Below are 8,795 nucleotides of genomic sequence, written 5' to 3' on the forward strand. Positions count from 1 at the left end.
AGGGAGGCACAGAGAACCTAAGATGTGATGTAGGACAAACTGCAGATGACCGCACGCTACCTTGGTCAGGATGCAGCCAGATGAGGCCAAGGAGAGCAAGACAGAAGACCTACTGTTCAAACCTGGGCCTCCTGAAGTGCACTCCTTAAGAGCAAAATGACCTGTGTCAACCAAAGATGCCATCAGGAAACTGACAGGTATGACCACTGACCACCTAGGCAGCAGATAATCATCTCCCTGGAGGGCAAGTCTATGAGCCCCCTTTAGGCCCTCCCTGAAGCATCCTGCAAGCCCAGGCCTGCTCTCTCTCAGACTGTAGAATACCCCTTTCCTGTGATTTCCTGATAGGCAGAGAACGATACCTTCCTCTCAGCTGCCAAACATCTCCCTGGACCATTCTCCCCCCACCCCCGGTTTTTTTTTTTTTTTTTTTTTTTTTTTCTTTTCTTTTCTTTTCTTTTTTTTTTTTTTGTTCTGTTTTTGGTTTTGGTTTTTGTATTTTTCTGCTCCAGTAGATAAGGGGGCCTTTATTTGGTCTGACCCTCCCAACTGCATTTGATGCTCTGATCCCTCAGGCACTGTGGTTTTTGTTTTGTTTGTTTTTTTAAAGATTTATTTATTTACTGAAAGGACCCTCTCTGTAGGGGCTGGCAGTCTTTTCTTTTCCCTTGGTGCTGGCCACTCATGAAAGCAGGACACGGAAGTAAGAGAACTTCCATATACACTAGGAAGTCTAACAAAGGGAAAACGAATGAGCTAGTAACAGGGTGGGAGACTAAATACGTGTGGGTCTTTAGAGTTCCAAAGCCAGGCGTGGTGGTGCATACCCTTAATTCCAGCACTTGGGAGGCAGAGGAAGGTGGATCTCTTAAATTCAAGGCCAGCCTGGTCTACAGAAGGAGTTTCAGGTTAGCCAGAGGCAAGGCTACACTGAGAAACCCTGTTGGGGGACAGATTTGTGGGATGGAGGAAGTGCCAGTCTTCCAAGGAAATAGTACCATTTGCGGATTCCTGCCTTAGGCGGCAACCTACCTCAACAGAAAGACAGAAAGTTTGTCCCAGTCCTCTGGGATCTTTGCTTTACTTGGTGAGACTCTGTTCTCTTCCCAAAATGCTCAGTGTCTTTATCGGGCCCAAATCAAAATCTGTTACTAAATATGTCTATTCTCATTAATATGTAAAAGGCCACCAAGCCCGAATGTTCTCTTTCATAGAAATGCTTGCACCTGCTGGGACACTTTGGTTTTAAGGAGTCCGTCTCCAGGTACAGAATGTCACATAGGAGAGTCAGGACAGCAGATCTTCTAGACAAGGAGCAATCCTATTAGGGAACCATGACAACAACCCTCTGCCACAATATGTGTGGCTCCGTTTGTTGAGCACTTGTTGCAGGCCAGTGTCACACCAGCCCAGCAGAAATGCCTTGTCATCCCTAGTCCACAGAAGAAAAGACAGCAAGCATCCAGCCTTCTTTGCCTCCTGAATCGCCTGTCTGATTGTGGCCATTATACAAGTTCCTAGGCAAAGCCAGAGTGCACCCCAGGAGAGGACCATTCTTCTGCATCACTGCTGGAGGACAGGCCTATAGGCAAGGCCAGCCCACCTCCATCCCTCTTCTCCACAGGACCCTGTCTCACGGCACGCTAGCATTCCCAAGACCTGGGGAAGTTCAGTAGCAGCCAGCTCTAGAAAAGAAAAGAACACTCTACAGGTTCTACAGAGCCATGTGCCAGGTTGACCCATGGTCAGTCCTGACTGTGATGTTATTCAAGTTTCTGAGGCCAACGAGGACTTCGTCTGCAAACAAAGAGCAATCTCAAAACATACCACAGGTATCGGGTACAATGCTGTCCTATAGGCACTGTCCATTCATATCTCCTGATGCTCCAAAAACACTGCTCTGGCTACTCCTCCAAAGAGACTTATACCGGTCTCTGTGTGTGTGGTCAGCTTGGAGTTCACTATCCACAACAGCCAGGCTATCCTCAAACTTGCAGGAATCCTCCTGCCTCTTCTCCCAGGTGCTGGGGTTCCAGGGATGCACCGTCACACCGATGTACATCAGTGTTCTGAAACTGCTCAGAACCAAACAGATCCCAAGCCTAGGCAGAGCCTCCTGCAGTGCTTGGGTAAGGAGAGGGTGCTGATAGGCAGTAATAACAGAGGCTGGAGGGACGGCTCTTTCAGAGGACCCAGGCCTGATTCCCAGGACCCGGGGAGTGGCTCACAGCTAACTGTCTGTAACTCCAGCTCAGGAGATCCCATGCCTTCTTCTGACTACCAAGGGCACTATATGCATATGATACAAGAAACACATACAGTATTTATTTAAAAATTAATAAATCTTTTTAAAAGAAAAAAAAAAAAAAGGAAGGAAGGCAACAGCAAGGCAGACACTGTAACACATAGCTAAGATTCAAGTACTCCCAAGTCTGAGGCAGGGGGATTACCAGGAATTCCAGGCCAGTCTGAGCTATATATTGACATGCCATCCAGTCAACACTATACAACAAGACTTTATCTCAAAACACACATATCTGTAATCCAAGTGCTCTGAAGATAGAGAAAAGAAAAAAGAAACCCAACAAAATAATTTAGTAACTTTAGCATGTTAGGAGTCCTGGGCTGCATCTCAGCACATGGTGATTACGTCGGCTTTGGGAAGGTTACTGGCATTTTGTCTATAATAGTTTCAATGTCAGTCAACATCATGGAAGGGTGAATTTGGAACCATGGTAACCCATGATGAATATGAACTCTCATTTAAGGACTCTCTGATGGGCAGAGGGTTTAAGTCTTTATTAGATTGAAAAAAATTAAACTATGTTCTAGCTGGTAAAATAGCTTAGAAATGACTAAAACCAAAATGCATTATTTTAATCAGAGAAGACTATTTTTCAGATTTGCCTGGAACATCTCGCCTTCTGGAATTATATGGGACGTTTCCTTCTGGGCCTGTAGGAATTCTACCGTGTGATTTAGGAGCCATGGTACAACTGTGGCTTGTTGTGAGTAGAGTAGGCCGCCATCTTCTCAGGAGACTTAGCAGTACATTATAGATAAACGTAAGTTCAGATTTGTCGGGAGGGAGTGACAAGAAACCGGGGAGGAGAAGGGACATCGAAGACTCACCAAGTGTCAGAAGTGTGGGTGTTGAACTCCACTGACTTCCATTTCCTCCGGGCTGGACAAGCACATCTGGCCAATTTTCTCCTTTTGGTACTTCTAAAATCCTGAAAACTGACTGTGTGTGTGTGTGTGTGTGTGTGTGTGTGTGTGTGTGTGTGTATGTATGTGTATGTGTGTATATGTGTGTGTGTATGTGTGTGTGTATGTGTGTGTGTATGTGTGTGTGTATGTGTGTGTATGTGTGTGTGAATGTGTGTGTGTGTATGTGTGTATATGTGTGTGTATGTGTGTATGTGTGTGTATGTGTGTGTGTGTGTATGTGTGTGTGTGTGTATGTATGTGTGTGTATGTGTGTATATGTGTATGTATGTGTGTGTATGTGTGTGTATGTGTGTGTATATGTGTGTGTATGTGTGTGTGTGTGTGTGTGTGTGTGTGTGTGTGTGTGTGGTGGGGGCAGATACAAATAAGGTGGCATGGCCCTTGGAATACCCTCACTTGGACCTGAGGCCTTATGAGGACTGTGAAGGATTGTGAGATTGGGGGCTAACCTGAGCTATATAGCAGGACCTTGTCTGAAAGAGACAGTGGGAGTGGACCTGTGTCCTCAGCTACAGTGCAGGAGAGACTGAGGCAGAATAATTTCTAGAGCAGAATAAAACCTGCCTTGGCAACATAGACGCCCCTCCCCCATAGCAAAACAAGCAAAGAGAATGGGTACAGGGTGAAACTGAAGAAGACTTATTGTACATCAACGGCGGCTTGTGCAGGGTGTACTTACAAGCTAGAAGGGTATACTCGGAAGAAATAACCGGTAAGGGGACTAAGAGACTGTGAGGACCCCCGTGTTACATGATGCACTGTTCTGTGGCTTTAAGATCCTTTCCCCAGGTTGAAAGGGTAATCATAAACTACAAGATACCCTAGTACCCCCAAGAGCTAACCTTTCGGTGCTAATAGCTAACCTCAGGGACTTTGAAATGTTACCTAGTCAAATGACCACACAGATGGAAATTAACCCTCTGGTGTCTTACAGCCAACAGAGCTCCACAGAGGAAGACTGTTTTTCTTCTTTTCTTTTCCCCCTCATTTTGTAGCCTAGTTTACCCCAAAACACACAATGTAGAACCAGGCTGCTTTCACCCTTGTAACAATCCTCCTGCCTCTTCTCCAAAGCCGGGGATTACTATGGGCTTGTGCCACTATGCCTGGCTTCCGCCTAGGAAGATGTGATTTGATTTGATTTTGAGACAGGGTTTCATCCAACCCCAGGCTAGCCTTGAACTCACTATGTAGGGAAAAACAACCTTGAATTTCTGATCCTACGGCCTCTTCTTCCTGCTGTCCAGAGCTCTCTACCAACCGAGTCATTTTTGCAGCCCTGTTTTGTTATCAATGTTGATTTTTTTTTTTTTTTTTTTTTTTTTTTTTTTTTTTTGCTTTTCTATTTCAATCTTATATAGTACACATTAGCTTCAAAGCTGTTATGCACAGCAGGGTGGGGGAGGGGGAGGCGTTGACTTGATGATCTCCAGTCTCCACCTTCCTAATGCTAAGAATCCAGGAACCTAACACCTGGCCTGTCCTCCTCCTCAGAGGAAAGCTTCACGAAAGCTTCATGGCGAAGAAAGAAAAACCCCGAAAAGGCTGTAAGAAAGAAAAGCCATTCATGATCAATAAAACCCCTCCTCAACCCTCTAGAGGGGCAGTTATGAGGAAAGCGAGAGTTGCCCCTGAGCACAGTGGATCAAGATTGACACCCAGTGGCCAAGTTCAGTCTTTTTCATTGAAATTCCCTCTCTGTGCAGCACGCCCTTTTGGTTTTCTTTTTTCTTTTGGGTTTTTGAGACGCGATCTCCCTTGGTAGCCCAGGCGAGTCTCGAACTCTCTAGACTGGCTAGTTTCACAGTCACCGTCCACTTGCCCCTATTACGTCCTGACCTCTGGAGTTACAGGCATGAGCCGCCACCACACCCACTTAACCCCCACCCTTTAAAAAGAATATATCTAAATCTATTCTTGCTTTGTTATTATCTTGCTTAATTATTATTTAAGACTTTTTTTTTTCTTTTTAGTATAGAATGGAGTTTATTCAGGGCATGGGGGAAGTTAAGAAGGTAGCAGAGCAGAGACAGAAGAGAAGGAGTGGAGTAGAGGCCGGCCATGAGCACGTGGAGAGAGGTAAGGGAAGGGGGAGAGCAGGGGCAAAGGGATAAGAGCAAGAGAACAAGAGCTTAAGATTTTTGTTTAGCTGAACGTAGTGGCTTTAATCCCAACACTTGGGAAGTAGAAGCAGATGGATCTTGGTGAGTTCGAGTCCAGCCTTGGTGTATACAGTGAGGTCTAGGACAGCCTGAGCTACTAATGAGACCCCGTCTCCAAAAAAAATTACTTTATGTGCTTTGCCTGTGCACATCCTGTGTGCCTGTATGCAGAAGAGGGTGTTGGGTCCCCTGAAACAGTAACTACAGACAGTTGTGAGTCTCCATGTGGGTGCTGGAAATTGTGCTCAGGGATGACTGTTTCCAGTGTCTCCCCAACAATGGTGGAATGATACAAGCACACACACACACACACACACACACACACACACACACACACACACACACACTTGAGAAGTCAGTATCCTCCCAGCCCAAAAGAGACAAAGGCTCCTTCTTCTTAGCCACAGGTAATGTCACCAACTTGACATTTTCCATCTTCTCTGACCCTAACAAGGACCAGCCCTGGGCCTGCTAACAGAACAGTTCCTTATCAGCAGCCCCAGGGCTTCTGGCCTGCACCAGGGTGGAATGGCTGTTTAAAGAAGCCCTGGAATTCCAGGTCACAACATCTATTCATCCCTAGATATGATCAGACCATTTTAGTCCAAAGTAGATTTACAAATATTCTTTAAAATAGACAATAGCTGGGTGTGGTGGCATACACAGGTGTCCTAGCATTCGGCAAGCAGCGATTGGACAACCCGTGCGTGCTCAAGGCCAGCCTAGGTTACATGTCTACACTCAAAAGGAAACGGGGCTGAGGAGGTGCTGACTCGGCAAAGTGGAGAAAAGTGTGTCATTTGAGCATGAAGATCTGAATTTAGATACCCAGCCACATAAAAAAGCACATAAAAAAGCAGCTGTGGCCACACCCTCCAAAGACCCCCGTGTCAGGAAGCTGAAAAAAGTACCTCTGGGGCTCACTGGCCAGCCAGGCTAGAAATGAACTCTGGGCTCAGTGAGAAACGGTCCTGAAAATATATAGGTGTATACACACACACACACACACACACACACACACACACACACACACGAAGGGATGGAGGGAGGGGTAAGCATCCCATTCTAGCTGTCTGGGGCCCTGGGCCTCCCCTGCCCCACACTCTTCTTCCAGTCGATCCCAGCCTCTCCTGGGTCAGGCCTGCCAGGGTCCAGCATGCTTCACATTTGAGCTAGCCTCAGTTAGCTTACATACATAGCACCTCATTACCTCCTTAAAACAGGAACTTAATGAATTGACAGGTGGTTTGCCGCCTGGAGAAGTGCTGTGTTTCCTTAGAATAGGTAACTGATATTCACCATTAATGGATGGAAAGGAGATATTCAGGGCTTGTCTTGTTTGGCCTGTTTAGGAGCTGAGACTATAGTTCAGCAGCAGACCTATGTAGCATGCCTGAGCCCTAGATTCAATCCCTAGCACCTAGAGTTGAGGGGCCAGCACAACCTTTTAAATACAGAAATTAACCTAGCAGAATGCAGACCAGGGCCAGGAGATAGACACCCCTGGCCCTGGCAACATGGTTTCAGCAATTAGATGGAAAACAGAATGTGCAGGGCTGGAGAGATGGCTCAGCAGTTAAGAGCACTGACTGCTCTTCCAGAGGTCCTGAGTTCAATTCCCAGCAACCACATGGTGGCTCACAACCATCTGTAACGGGATCTGATACTCTTTCTGGTATGTCTGAAGACAGCTACAGTGTATTCATATACACTAAAAAAAATAAATCTTTTTAAGAAATGAAATGTGCACGTGTTTTCTTTTAAGCTACTGCAAATGGCTGTGGAGGTGAGAAAACCTTCTCATCACCATCGTCATGAGAATGTGCAGCTGGGACGCAAAGCACTGTGAGACCACCTGTACCCTGTTATAGTTGCAAACAGAGGCAAAGGCCCCTGGCTGCTGTGGGGCGACAGCCAAATTGCCAAGCGAATCCTCAAGGGTAGAGATCAGGGCTGAGTGCAGTAGCTAGGGAAATCGCTCCCTAGAATCCACTTAAAACCGCAGGCTTCAGAGAAGACAAGGTTGCTCCCTTCAAGGGAGGGCTCCCTTTAATTCTGACAGCATTGTGGCCATTTCGATCACTTTCTCAACCTTCTCAATAATTAGGATCACAGGCTTAGGCCAACAGGCCCAGATTGAATTATTCTTAGATGATCAATTTTGCTTCCATTTAATCTCTTTCCCCTTCTTGGAACTCACCCGTCACGAGTCTCATAACCAGAATTCATCTTCCAGTTTTCTTACATTTTCCTTTCCTGCTTCCCCGCCTCCCAACCCCCCCCCCCACTCCCTTGCCCTCCTCTCCCTGCCCCCCTTTCCGGGAAGACTCCAGAGGAACAAGCTGTTTGTTTTTATTTTTAATTGTTTGCATTGGTTTTGTTTATGTGTTTATGTTTTGAGAATCTGAATCTTGGTATGTCTGGTATGTGGTCCAGGCTCACCACACACACACACCCCTCTCACTCCCCCAGCCTCTGAATGTGACTGTGTACCTATGCCATGTTACCTGGCTGAATGCTTAGATTCTTTTTTTTTGTTTTTGTTTTTTGTTTTTTGTTTTTTTCAGGTTTATTGAAAATCTGGCATAACAGATCAAACAGCTCCACGTGGTGTTTGAAATTCATCCCAACTGCAGGCTGAGTGACCTGGACTTAGAAAGACTGCCAAGGTCCAGAACAGCATTTCCTTGGTGTCAGAATCTACCTCAATGATCTCCTGATCTAGGGCAGAGACCTCAGGAACGCAATTATCTCTTCTCCCTCTCCCTCTCCCTTTCTCCCTCTCCCTCTCTCCTTCCGGCAACTTGATAGCGGTTTCTCTCACAGGACCTCCCTGACTCTGCTTCATCAGATGTGTGACGTGGCCGCCTATCTTGTTCCGAAATTTTTTGCTGGGGATAATGATAATCTCCTCAAACACGCACTTGTTGGTGTGGAAGTCCTCATCCAGGTGCGTGTGGTACTTCTCGCCTTCTTCACAGTCTTGGTGCAAACTTGGTGCCCATGTCGACTGGTCTCAGTAAAAGAGGAAACGACAGGTTCTAATTTTATTACTTACTTATAGATGATCAGTTTTCATGGTGCTGATTCTTTTTTTCCATCTGTCTTTTGCTCTTTAAGGTTACCTGGTATTCTTTGTAACTTTTCCTCCTACCCATCCTCCCCTCCCCATGGCTTGACTCTCTCTTCCACTTTTTTTTTTGTAATCTGGAAATATCTGAGTAAGTCTTGAGATTCCTGTGAGTTGGTTCAGTGGATAAATGTACTTGATGTCTAAGCCTGGAAACCTGAGTTCAAGCCCCAGATCCCATATAAAGGGAAATTTCATAAACTTTAAAAAAAAGATTTATTTGTTTATTTATTATATTTAAGTACACTGTAGCTGTCTTCAGGCACACCAGA

Source organism: Micromys minutus (assembly GCF_963924665.1).
Source record: "Micromys minutus genome assembly, chromosome: 13".
In the NCBI taxonomy this organism is placed as follows: Eukaryota; Metazoa; Chordata; class Mammalia; order Rodentia; family Muridae; genus Micromys; species Micromys minutus.